Here is a 14,459-nt window from a genome sequence, read left to right as displayed (position 1 = left end):
TACGGCGGCGGCTGCGGCGGCGCGGCGGGGCCGGGGCCGGAGCCGGGGCCGGGGCCGGGGCCGGCTCGGGCAATCGCGGGAGCGCAGAGGCAGGAGGCGCTCGGCAGCGCGGGGGCGCAGGAGGGCGGCTGGCTGCTTCCCAGCCAGTGGGTGGTCCCGCATCTCCCCCGGCTCCCCGCGCCGCTCTGCTAGTGCGATCAATAAATAAGGAGAAAATAAATAAATAACCGCGCGCACGCCCCACCACGCAGGTTATGAAAGGCGTCTCCTGCCTTTCCCTCGGCTTGACCTTTCTCCGCCCCCGCCCCCTCGGGCTCCTCTCGCTCCACCCCAGCCACCCACCAGCCCCGGCGCAAAATGTCACCGAGGGAGAGCATCCAGGTGGATCTGCCGGGGAGGAGAGCAGCCTGGATGAACAAAGGGAAGCTTCACGCGCTCGGCTGCGGTGGTTTGGTGGAGCAGAGGAGGAAGGGGACCGGTGCCTTGCTTCTGCCTCCCTGGGACCCGGTTCAAGGCGAGCGTGGGAAAAAAAGGGAAAAAGAGAGAGAGAAGCTGGGAAGGAGGGTGAGCGGAGCGGAACGCGCAGGAATTGGTTGTCTTCTGGGGGCTACTGGGTAGCAAGACCTGCAGAGCCCCGCGGCGGAATTTTTAAGTGCTTTTCCGTCTTTCTCTTTCTATTTGTTCAAACCAGATGTGGAACGTTGCAGGAGCTAATATGTCATCTATCCAACTTGCCGAAAAGTCAGACAGTCCTCTCGGACTAGGTGTTGCCACAACTCCTTTTCTCGTCCTTTAAGAATGACAGGAAGGATTTAGAACCCTTTTCTAAATGTCAGCGTCAAGGGGCGTGAGTCTCTGTGAGTGTGCGTCCCCTTCCTTCTCTCTGCGTATCTCTGCACATCTCTAAAATGGTTAAAGTAGTTTTATAAAGGTGTCCATGTGAGGGGTAAGTGATGGGGTGAGAGACTAGGAAATTGTCGCGGCTAACCGTTTTGTTTTTCGTGTACGCCGTCCCCCCCCCTCCCCCCGTCATTAGGAATCTTCCTTAAAACCAAACATATACCACTTATAACCACTAGATGGCGTGAATGGAGAGCAGTTAAATTTACACCTACGGTTTGGATGCTTTGGAAAGGTGAAGGATCAAAATGAAGTGAAGATCCCCAAAAAGATCAGATCACATAAACATCCTCAATCCCCCACTCTCCATCCACCTTTTTAGTATTTATGTGAGATACACTACCCAGGCTTGAGTCTGCATTTCCATGGCTATGGGAGGAGATGTGGAGAGTTTCCTGTTGAAATGCCTTTGAAAATTAAATTTAGATTATGGAATAATAGTGATGATAAAAGTCTTTAGAAATAGTGAGACTTCATCTATATTGATTAAGGGGGGAAGTCTAGTTTTTACCTAAAAGTTACCTTTTCAAGGCTTACTTTGTTCTTAGTTTGAAAAGTAAGTCGACTGTGATGTATAGTCTTGAATTGACTTTAAAGCCCTAGAGATCTTAGGCAGGATGTGTTAACCTTAAAAATCTGAAATGGAATACCTCAACAAAAGGATACTAACAAAAAATAGAGTATACAGAAACTCACCAGAGAAGGAGAAAAACAAACTTCCTAATGTGCAGGATTTTTTGTAGAGATGGAAAGATATTTTTTATTTACTTATTTACTGGTGTAGAGGTTTAGGGAATCCCATGTTAGTAGTTAATGAAGTCAGAGCTAATGCACCATGAAAGTTTGGAAACAGAACTGAAAACACCTTATGTTTATCTGTTTGGGTGAGTTGTGGTGAAAGATGCTTGTTAACAAATCTATATAGCCTGCATACACGAAAAAAAATGTTAATTGAAAAATAAAGAGGAGACTACTTAACAATTACTGTAAGAAAATTAACCCCTTCCTAATCCAGAAAATAAGGTGCAAGCATGAGAGGTGTCTCCAGAGAATGGAGAGCCATGAATATTCAGTCGATGCCAAACGGGCATGACCTCCCATAAACACCAGGCAGGCGACCTAAATAGAGCCTTTAAAAATTCCCTGCAGGAAACTGAACACTTAGAAATATAAACATAGATGTTTAACACTACAAAAACCCTTAAATAAGCAAGAATAGAAAATCCACAATTTTTAAGAAGACTTTGAGATCTGTTCTCCCCCACTCTCCACAAGCTTCTTGATACAAGAGAAAGAATGTGGGCTTAGAAGCTGAACCCATCTAGATTCAATTTCTAGCCCAAGAAATTACTCATAGGCTTTGTTTCATCTGGCAAATTACTTAACTTTTGTTCAGAAGTTGCAGATAATAAAACTTAACTTTTTAAGCCTATTGTGAGGTTTAAACAGAATAATACTTCTGAACACCAGTGAGAACTTGATACACACAAATGGTACTCAATATCGATTCCTTTTTATTTTAATGCCTAATGGAAATGCAGATTATTTTATCCACCCTGTATTTGAAATTCCCACAGGTATTGCTATGTTTACTCTTTCATCTGAGTTCAAAAGTTCCCTTGTTGTGATATACCAGTGACCCTGATATTTCAACTATTCATTCATGCATTGAAATGCTATATGAAGAGTATGTATACAAAACCAGCAGAACATTCTCTCACTCTCTATGTTTCTCTTGCCCAGGGATTCCTGTTCTTCCCTCTTGTATTCTCATTTTATATACTCTGCTTGGTTGATGGAAAATAAACTCAGCAAGATCAAAACTGAAGTCATCACCTCTCCTCCTCATCTACTCAGTTTTCTCTCCTGATGAATAAAGCCCAAGGTAGAAACCTCATGGTCATTCACAGACCATGTCCTGTTCTTCACCACCTCCCTGAATGCACCCCCAAACACACACACTCATCCAGTGATCCAGTAAGCTTGTATATTCTACCCTCATTATCCATCTATCCTTACACTGCACCTACAGTGATATTTTAAAAACTATTTTGAGATAATTATAGATTCACATGCAATTGTGAGAAATAAGAGATCCTTTACACCAATCACCTAGTTTCCCCCAAAGTTAACATTTTGCATATTACAGTACAATATCACAACCAGGAAACTGACATTGATGCAATCCACTGAATTATTCAGATTTTACCAGTTTTACATACACTAATTTTTGCATGTTTATACTTCGTTCTAATTTTCTCACATGTGTATATTTATGTGACCACCATCACAGTACACATATAAAAGATTTCCATCATGAGGATCCCTTTTTATAGTCGTAACTGTCTCCCTCCCTCCTCCCTTCCCTATCCCTTGTCAACCACTAATCTGTTCTCCTGTATAGTTTATCAATTCATAAATATTATAATTTTTTAAGATTTTATTTGTTCATTTGACAGAGATAGATAACACAAGCGAGAGAGGGAACACAAGCAGGGGGAGTGGGAGCGGGAGAAGCAGGCTTCCCGCAGAGCGGGGAGCCCTATGCGGGGCTCGATCCCAGGATCCTGGGATCATGACCTGAGCTGAAGGCAGACGCTTAACGACTGAGTCACCCAGGTGCCCCCAATTCATAAATATTATATAGAAGGAATCATGCAATATAAACTTTCCAGATTGTCTTATTTTACTCAGTAGAATTAGTTGAGATCTATCCACTTGTTGAATGTATCAACAGTTCATTTCTTTTTATTGCTGACTAATACCACACTTTAATTAAGCATTCACCCACTGAAGGACATTTGGAGAGGTTCCAGTTTGGGGCTTTTATGAATAAAGCTGCTATGAATGAACATTCATGTAAGGTTACTGTGTGAACATAAATTTTCATTTCTTTGAGATAAAGACCCAGGAACACAACTGCTGAGTTGTATGACAAGTGTATGTTTAGTTTTGTGAGTGGCTGCAATAATCTTTTCCAGAGTGGCTGCACATCCCACCAGTAAACTACAAGTTATCTGGTTTCTCAGCATCCTTGCCAACATTTGGCATTATCACTCTTTTTTGTTTTTGTCTTTCTGATAGTGTGTTATGACATCTCACTGTGGTTTTAATTTGCATTTACCTAATGGCTAATTTTGTTGAACATATCTTTATGCACATATTTACTGTCTGTATATTCTTCAGCAAAGTGCATGTTCCTGTCTGCTCATTTTTTAATTGAATTGTTTGCTTTTTTACTGTTGACTTTTGAGAGCTCTTTATGTATTCTAAATAATGGTCCTTTGCCAGATATGTCCCTTGCAAATATTGTTCCCAAGTCTGTAGCTTGTCTTTTCATCCTCCTCACAGGATTTTTTGCAAAGCAAAAGTTTTTAATTCTGATGAGGTCCAAATTGTCAATTCTTCCTTTTATGGAACATGGTGTTGGTGTCAAATCTAACAACTCTGCCTAGCCCTTTGTCCCAAAGATTTTGCCTGTTTTTTTTTTCCTAAATATTTTATAATTTTACGTGTTAAATATAAGTCTATGATCTATTTTGAGTTAATTTTTGTATAAGGTATGAGGTTTAGGTCAAGGTCCATTTTATTTTTTTGGCCTATGGATATCTAGTTGCTTCAGCACCATTTGTTGAAAATCCTATCCCTCCTATATTGAATTGCCTTTGCACCCTTGTCAAAAATTAGTTTGGTATATTTTGGCAGCTTATTTTTAGGTTCTTTATTTTCTGTTCCAGTGATATTGTCTATCTCCTCACTAAAACCATGCTTTCTTGATTACTGATGCTGTCTAGTAATACTTAACATCAACTACAATTTTCCCTTCCACTTTATTATTCTTTTTCAAAACTGATTAAGTTTTTCTAAGTCCTTGCCTTTCCATATACATTGTATTTTATTTATTTATTTATTCTTAAGTAGGCTCCACGCCCAGTGTGGAGCCCAACATGGGGCTTGAATTCGCAATCCTGAGATCAAGACCAGAACTGAGATCAAGACCAGAGCTGAGATCAAGACCAGAGCTGAGATCAAGAGTTGAATGCTCAACCCACTAAGCCACCCAAGGGCCCCTCTCTATATGCATTTTAGAATAAACATATCCATGTCTATAAAAATCTTGCTGGGGTTTAAATAAATATTGCATTACACCTATAAATTAATTTGGGGGAATAGACATGTATACTATGCTGAGTCTTTCAATCCATGATCACTGTATGTCTCTCCATTTATTTAGCTTTTTTTTTTTAATCTTTCATCAGCATTTTGCAATTTTCAGGATACAAATCCCATACATATTTTATTAGGTATATACTATTTCATTTTTTGAGAAATTATATAGTATTGCTTGTTTTTTAAAAACTTGGTTTCCATATGTTCATTGTTAGTATACAGAAATACAGTTGGGTTTTGTGTATTGATCATGTACCTGCAATTTTGTTGAACCTCCTTATTAGTTCTTGGGTTTTCTATGTAGACAATCATGTCAGCTTTATTTCTTCTTTTGCAATCTGTATGTCTTTTATTTACAGTGTGTTTTTAAAAAATGTAATTATAATCATATCACTAGCCCTTTTGATAGTCTTATGCCTTTTTCAGAAATCACTCCTCAGCAGAGAATATAGAACCCTTCAGGATCTCAATTTCTTCTACCCTTAAGCCTCATCTCATGCTGTCTTAATATTAGCTTACTTCACTGTCCTGTTCAACTATTTTTAGTTTGCAGAAGTTCGTGTTTTATCTTGATTTCGGGGTCTTGGTTCACACATCTCTTCTAAGCTATTATAGTCTCTGATGGAGCACGTGAAATGGAAATAATTTAGAAGAGGTTAGGCAGTGGTTCCTAGAGACTGTGACTCCAGCTGAGTACTTGAGAGCTATGAGAAAGAGATGTGTGTGTCTCCTTTTTCTTAGCCAATAGACTATAACCTCTTTGAGAGAAGGCAATGGTCTTTTATCTCTGTATCCTCAGGATCTGCCATTGTACTTGGCACATAGTAGAAATAAAGCAAATATTTGTTAAAGGACTGGATGCTCTTATTAGATAGTCAATATTCACTTTTTCCCCATTATAGATTACTATTGTTACTCTCCAAAAGATTCACAGAGTATCAAGCTGATTTTTCTACCAAGATGTACAATGGAAAACAAATTACCTTAACAATGAGACAAATGATCCACATTTGTATTCCTGTGTAAAAAGTGCTTTCTTGATATACTCACTATAGTTGGTTCTCAAAAAGGTCTTGTGATGTGTTATTCTTATGTTTATTTTAACCAAAAGGAAACAAAGCTCAAGAAGATTAAATGATTTTCCAAGATTATATCATATAACTGAGTGGCAGAAGCTGACTCATTCCCATGCCTTCTGACTCTAAATCACATATACTTTGAGGTCTATAAACACACTAATGTCTGCAATAGCAAAGTCTCTTTGTCAATTTGTTGTTGTTTTTCATACTGGTGATGAATCTGCAGACAGGTGCATCCTATGTTATTCCTCCCCATGGCACGTCTCTAAGAGATCTCTGTCTAGGGCAGGAAATCAGTCTGTGGTCATGGAGAAGGGGAGTACTGCATCTGTTCTTTCCATATTTTAACCAATTACGCTAACTGCCCAGAGTGATAAACAAATTTTAGTATCTCAATTATATATTTGACATAAGACAGTTTTAGTATTTCTGACTACATTCTTAGCACCTCTTCCAAGACAACTCTAAGAATCTGTATTAGGTTATTTTATTTTATCTTATTTTTACCTATTTTTAAAATTTAGATATAATTGACATAAAACACTGTATTCATTTAGGTGTATAGAATAATGATTTGATATATGTATATATTGCTAAATGATTACTATAATAAATTTAGTTAAAACCCATCACCACACATATCACATTTTTTTCTTGTGATAAGAATTTTAAGATCCCCTTTCTTAATAATACTGAATTGTATATTTGAAAGATGCTAACTACAGTCATCATACTGTGCATTACATCCCAGTAATTTGTATATATTATAACTGGAAGTTTGTATCTTTTGAACACTTTCACCTATTTCCTAATAACCCTGTATTAGGTTTTTTAAAACATAGTACCATCTTTATTAAAGAAACAAAATCCTACATTAAGAAAGAATTCAATCAACTTGTAAAATGAATAAAACCTTTAGCCAGGAATTAAAATTATATGCATTAAATCTTGATTAAGTTCTAGCAATTTTTTGAAAAAAATATTTGTTTATACTGTTAAATATCAAGAAAAAAAATCAACATTTTTACCCTAAAATATCTGATCACAAATTGTAAACAGAGAAATATATAGTTTATTTTTATTCACTTTCTGGGTTTCATATGATTTTGTGTTTGGCAAATGTACTTTATCCAAAGGTAATTTTGGCTTGGCTTGGATCCTGTTCATCAGAAGCAGTACACAAGCTGTCTTATTTTTAAATTTATTTTGTTCCCTAGGAAAATAAAAATAAAATCTGACATACTAGTAAGGTATGGAGGACATGAGAAAGTCACAGCATAGGTAAGGCTAGTTAAATGCTTAAAACATACTTGAGATTTCAAATACCTTCCCGTATCCCTGGAATATGGTCATCAGGGAAAGGGCAATGACCCCGTGTCTTTTTTTTGGACTACTATTAAAAATATAGGTTGGCAACCTACTCTTAACTTCTTTTTTAACTTCTTTTTTCCCATTTATTAATGCTGCAAAGTCCTTTTCAAAGTCCTCTTCAAAGGATTTCCCCCCTTTTAAGTTTCAGACCTTGAACATCTCCTATTAAAAATAACCCATTTTCAGGGACTTTATTCCTCATATACAGAACATCTTAAATATATTTTATATAATGAAATGGACTTGACTTTCCAGGTTCCCACAGTGCTGCTCTGGGACCCTGTCACATTCTATGTGTTTGGAACTCTGTCAGCTAACACATTTTGTAAATAGATATATAAAATCTAACCAACATGTTACAGCTTCAAGTCGGCTGGGATGGCTGTCATCATGAAGAAGCATAGTGGTTGTTTTTAATATAAAGAATATATTTTTGTTCTTAAAATTTTCATGAAATTACAGATGGTGATGCACATGTTGTTCCTATGATCAAGGAAGGCAGGGGACAAATTAGAGGGGAAAAACCAGTTTTTAACACATTGTTATTATCAATCACTTACAATGTGCAAAAGCACCGCATTGCCCATTAGCAATGACCCAAGCTATTCAAGATTAACTGCCCTCAGGGAGCTTGACACCTGGGATGAAAAGAAGAGAAATGGAAATCTTTTTTAATCCAAAATAACCTTACTTGGGAGTTTCATTTCAAGATATTTTTCCTAAGTGTTTTATCCTGAGAAACCATTTATTTGTTAGAGATGGAAAAAGAGGGAAGATAAGAGCGAACATATAAATTTGCTTCTTGGACTCATTATCATATTTATAGCTTTGGGATTAATTGCTATGGAATAATTCCAGTGCCATAAACTGAGAATTGTGACTACAAACAAGAAAGCAGCAGCAAGAGTTCCAAAGAAATAAAAGCCTTCTTTTTCTAAAACTGGAGAAAAGTAAATTCTTACATATGTTACTAATGTTGGTGAAGAAGATAAATTACTCCAAATAGTTCATGATCATTGAAAATCTTGAAGAAGTCTATAAAGTTTTCATCATTTAAGTAGCCACATTCTGTGAGAAAATTGGCAATTAATTAATTAAAACTGCTTGATACGCTCTAGCAAGCCACTTTGATACACAAGTATATTTGCTTCATTATTTCTATATATAATAATGTAGTTGGCTTTAATAAATCACTCAAAATAGTGGAGTGTAAAAAAAAAAGCAGAACAATGTAATACTTTAAAATATTTGTTTAATAGAAGATCCCTGCATTACTCCACTTTTAGAAATTGATATTATGTAAATCTTGCTTTACAATTTAACCTGTGCTGGATTTTAATTTAAATAAAGAAAATATTTAATAGAGTGTTATTAAACAGGTTTTACATTGCAGCTGTTCCAGTCCCTCAGGTAAATACTTATTGAGAGAGCTTATTAAAGTTTGTTCTACTTATTTATGTTTAAATTCTTTTTCTTCTCCTCTTGTGTGAAATCTTTGGGGGGGCAGAACTCCCACTGACTTTGAGAAGAGTCCTGTGCATATAGATTTGGGAAGAGCAACACGCTTGGAATGCTTATCAAGTAATTGCATTTGATGTTTTAGTCTATATGTGTCTAATTTTCTACATCATTTCTTTTTTGGAAACGTGAATTGTACTCTGAATAAAGAAATTTGGAAAGCTGAGCTTTTCTACCTTAGCACAGATAATCACAATAAGAACAGGGTATAAATAATTACATAAATATATAAAAAATATTTAAAACATTTTATAACATATAAACTTTTAAAACATCTATAATCTGAAAAGAGAAATTTGTACAATATGTGATGTGAGGTGAAGCTACTATGTGGGAAGCAGGCATTGCTTGTATGGAAAAGTAAATTGGCGAAGTTTGAGGAGAAACAAGTTCTAACACTGCTCCTACCCCCCTCGGAGTGTGTCTATTTCTACAACTGATTTAAAGAGGAAATAACAAATAAGATTTGTTTTATGATAGTCATGTGTAGGAGAAAGCTAAAAGAGAAGAAACTGACAGGAAAAAAAAGTCTACCCCAAATAAAGGGTATAATAAAAAAGTAAGTGAAGGATGGACGTAAGACAGTTTGTGTGGGGAAAGAACGTAGCACGTGTGATTATTTGACATGGAAGCCTAAGGGAAAAAAAAATAAAGATAGGTGACACCAATTTTGAGCCCAGTGACCGAGAGAGTAAGGATATGAGACAGGAAAATCAAAGGAGGCATTTAGGGAAAGAAGCTGCTACCCTTCCATACTGGCATTTCAAGATAGAGGTTGCAGTAAGCTTTATATGCAGGAAATAAAATGGTTTATTGGAAGACCTGAGTTTACAGTTCCAGATCTTCAGGAAATTTATTTTTTGATATTAAACATTTAAAAACATTTTGATATTAAACATTTAAAACAGTATCCTGCAATTTCACTTCCAATTCTCTTAAATCCAGTAAATTAATCTTGAAAGGGGGAAAATGAAAACCTTTGAGAACCTGTTAGAGATGAAGAGCAATAATGCATTTCACTGGTGCTCATATTCTATTTACTCAATAACGTCTCTCTCCCTAACAAAGGAATATATTTTCAGCAAAACAACCAATAGACTACCTGGTTAAAATGTTTTAAAATATTTAAAATTCTCTTTTGCTCATATATGAGGACCACAGAGAATAGCAATACATATATACCCTATTAAATTATAAACACCTAATTTAAATATCTATGTAAATATCTATCTCTGTCTCTGTCTTTCTGTCTCTCTCTTTCTCTCCAACTTAAGAACCATGAGTATACCCTGTTACTCCTAACCCAACTTTAATATTTTCCTTTCCATAGTTGTAGTACTTTTTTGACAATGAGAGTCCTGTTTCTCATTATCCTACATAAGTTAACTTATTTTATTGATCCTCTTTTATGCAACTAATCACCTATGGTTGCCCCTCTTCCCTATACATAACCTCCAATACTTTTGGGGGAACACTGCTGCCACTGTCCACCCCCGTGTGCCCCCCCCCAAGAACTGAAATCCTGCCTTGGGCCTCCCCCTGTGTGGCTGCCCCCATCACCCCTCTAGGCTTTGACACAACAGGCTGGGTTACCTCCCCACAGGGACACCTTCCTCACCATACTTGGGCTCCAACATCTTGTGCTGTTCTACTCCTCCCCTGTGGACCCCCTCCTCACTCCACACAGCCCTGAATCCCTGCTTTGGTCCCCTACAGCTCAACCCGCTTCCTTACTACCTCACATGTGGACACAGACTTTGCTCAGCCTTACTTAATTTAGCAATAAACTGTTCAGGAAAGCAAAAAGATGGGAAAAGGGGAGAGCTATATAGATTTAAACCTTAGTTTAAAAAAAGGGGACTTGATAATTCATTATTTAACTTTCAACAAGCTTTTACTAAGTGCCTACTATTTCCCAAGTTTCATGTAGGGAGTTTAATGTATTATCCCTGATAATATGGGAGATAAGCTAAACATACTGGTAACGGTACTCCAAAGTAAGAAATACTAGGAGATATATATATATAGGTATGGGGTCACTGAAGATCAGCACCTACCTCTCCAGGAATCAGAGACAGAATCCTTAGGGGCTATTTCTTGAGCAGGGGAAAAAAAAAAAAAAGTTACCATAGCAGGTCTGAGACTGCTATCTTTAGAAGGACCTGCTTGAACTACTGGCCCTTTGCTGGCATCTAGAAACTTGCCCCCCCCCGTCAGCAGTTAACTGATGAAGGTCCACACAGTATGTGCTGTGCAAGCAATATGCTTTATGCTAAACACCTTCTTTCCTTCTGGAAGTCTGTGTTCATACATGCAAGGTAGAGGGTGCCTGCATGACCAGCCCCCAGCTAGATCTCTAATGTGCTTCCCTGGGCAGAAACACTGTTTACGTGTTGCTGCATTTCATTACTGGAGGAAGAGGACACCCTATGTGATACCGCATGGGATGGAGAGAGCATAAGAAAACCACCACATGAATCTCTCCAGACACTGTGCCTTTTTTGCAAATGATCCAGCTATGTATCTTTACTACAGCACTGTACTTAATCTTTGTGGTAAGTACACCTATATTCTGACTCCTGTGAGTCTTTCCAGCCAATCTCTGGAAGTGGGAGGGTCCTGGGGACACCACACACACTCCTGGGCTAAGTTTTAAGTCAAATTTTGTTAAATGAAAATGGGATACAGGACATTTCTGGGCAGAAGAAACAGCATAAACAAAACATGTAAATGGGAATCAACATGACATTGGGCAGAGGAGGATCCATAACTAACTCATCGTTTCCTCAGCAGTAAGTTCAAGGAAAGCCGTGTCCAAAAATATAAGCAGAAGGCAGATCTCAGAAGTTCTTCTATTAAGTATTACATCTTAATACTTTAGGAAGAGTCAGGATGGGGTAAAAGTAAAATTGAGTGATTCAATGGATACCTTGGACAGAGAAAGAATGATAGGTTTCTATCCTTATTCACACTGTTGAGTAAAATTATTTGTGCTATTATCAGTAAATTATTGATACTCTGAAAAATTATTAACCAATTAGCTATTTGGTATTTTATATTTTCAAAAACAGAATCATAGAGAAGTTCTCTTCAACTTAATAACTATTTTCTGCAATAGACTATGATACATTTTTATCCTACTCATAAATTCTGATAAACATCAGAAGAGGCAATAAATTTAGCATTCTTTACTCATTGATATTAGCATTTTGTTTTATATATTTTGGGGTGTTTGTCAGTTTTAGAACCACCTCATAAGTTGCAAAATATAATACATCTACAAAATGAAATTTATCACTTATGTATTGTATGCAATATGAAATACTCTGTCAACAACTTAAAATACAGTGTCTGTAAAATATAGGGTCTGTATGGATGAGGCTGTTAAACATTTGCCTTTGAAAAACAAGGCTGCTCATCTTCACTCTTTGCTAGACCACCTTGGGAAAAAACATCGAGACCAGTAGGTTAGACCTAACTACATTTGTGGTGGGTTTTGGTGTTGTTATTTCATTTTATTACTATTATTTTTTAATTTCAAGAACTTCTAATAGATCATTTCAAAGTGAAACATTACTAACTCTGCAATTTCACATTAACCATAGAGTATTTCTAGTTTTTAAAACACAAATCTTTTAACAAATTTTAAGTTATTTACTATACCTAGGTAATTACTTGAATAAAATAAAATACAAAAATAATATTTTAATATTATTTTATTTTATTTCCCAAATAATTCTTTTTGTTCAACATAGCATTTCCACAAATAGGGCAATATTTTGATAGTTTAATAAATTCAGTTTAAAAAATATTTAAAATTACAGAATTTCCTTTGAATTTCCTGAGCCAGTGATTATTATGACAATAACCAATGAATAGTTTTGCTATTTTTAGAACATATTTGGATATCTTTGTGAGAGGTTTCTAAGATTCATCTTAGATAATTTTATATTACAGAAATATAAAATGGCTAATATCGTACTCAGTGACTTTTTACTCAAAAATTTTTCTTACACTGATGTTTATGTGCCTCTGCCTATTTAATGTCCCTCCTTGTCAATCACACTTGGAATGAGCTCTGCATCACAATGCAGAGTAAATTATAAAACATGTTTCATAGTTATGGAATTTTTCCCCAAAGCCTTATGTATTGCTTAGAGAGGATATGCTTTGCTTCAAGTCAGTAAGATGGAAAACACATGGCTGAATCTGAAACTCTGGATTGATATTATCTGCAGGGACCTTTTCATCTAAGAGAAAACATTAAGAAAGACACACCTACTTGGCAGCCTATATTATAAATGAAGAAATCAGAAGGAGAGTTGCCTTGCAGAAGATAACATAGCACACTTTGAATCACAATTACATGATATTCGAAAGAACACATGAAAATACATTTTTGAGATATTTAAATCAATTCCTGTATCTCAGGTACTAGTAAAAAAAAATAAATGAACTAAATACAGACTACTAAATCAAAACTTGGAATATAAAACTTAGCAATACTGTGGAGGGTCAACATAAGTAATATTTATTTAAAATGAAACATGAATATGACAAAAAGGCATGTGTTGTATTTTGAGATTCTTATAGCTTTAAATGTACAGGAATATTTTTTGCTAATTCTTATGTATACTAACATTTTCATAAATTTGGGTAACATTTTGACAAATCTCAATTTGCAAACTTCTTAAAAGGTTTATTTAGTTTAGAGAGAGAGAGACAGAGCACAAGAGGGAGGCACAGAAGGAGAGGGAGAAAGAATCTCAAGCAGGGTCAGTACTGAAACCAAGAGTTGAAGGCTTAACCAACTGCACCACCCAGGCGCTCTTCAATTTGAAAACATTTTTGATTGCATATTTTTTCAAAAGCTTTTATTATCCTTTATTATCTTTTATTTTTATCTATCTCATTATACATTCATTATTATTTTATGTATTGCATACTATGGGCCAAGCCCTATACTAAGCACCAAAAATACAGAACCCAACCAAACAGGAAGCATCACTGTCACATTTGCATTATAAGGAAATACTCTATAATGCAAGATGTATCTCTTATTAATGCTCTATTTACTTTTGTTCAGGCCACTATTGCCTTTTAACAAACCACCTCAATACTGCGAGGCCTGAAACAACAACCATCATTTCATTTTGTTCATCATCTGTAATGTGGTTAAGGCTTGGCAAGGAAGGCTCATCTCTAAGCCATGTGACAGAAACTCACAGGGCTGACAGCTGGTGCTAGTCGTTGGGTGGAGGCTCAAGACAGAACTGAGGGCTGTGGCATCAGTTCCCTTCTATGGAGATCTCTCCATGTCATCTTTCTCACAGCATGATAGCTGGGGTCCAAAGGCAGGCATCCATAGTGAGGGCAAGGCAGGTCTACTACTTATATAATAACCACAATCACCACAGAGCG

This window comes from Neomonachus schauinslandi, chromosome 12, assembly GCF_002201575.2.
Source record: "Neomonachus schauinslandi chromosome 12, ASM220157v2, whole genome shotgun sequence".
NCBI lineage: Eukaryota > Metazoa > Chordata > Mammalia > Carnivora > Phocidae > Neomonachus > Neomonachus schauinslandi.
The sequence above is the reverse complement of the archived record's forward strand: the minus strand, read 5'-3'. Positions refer to the sequence as shown.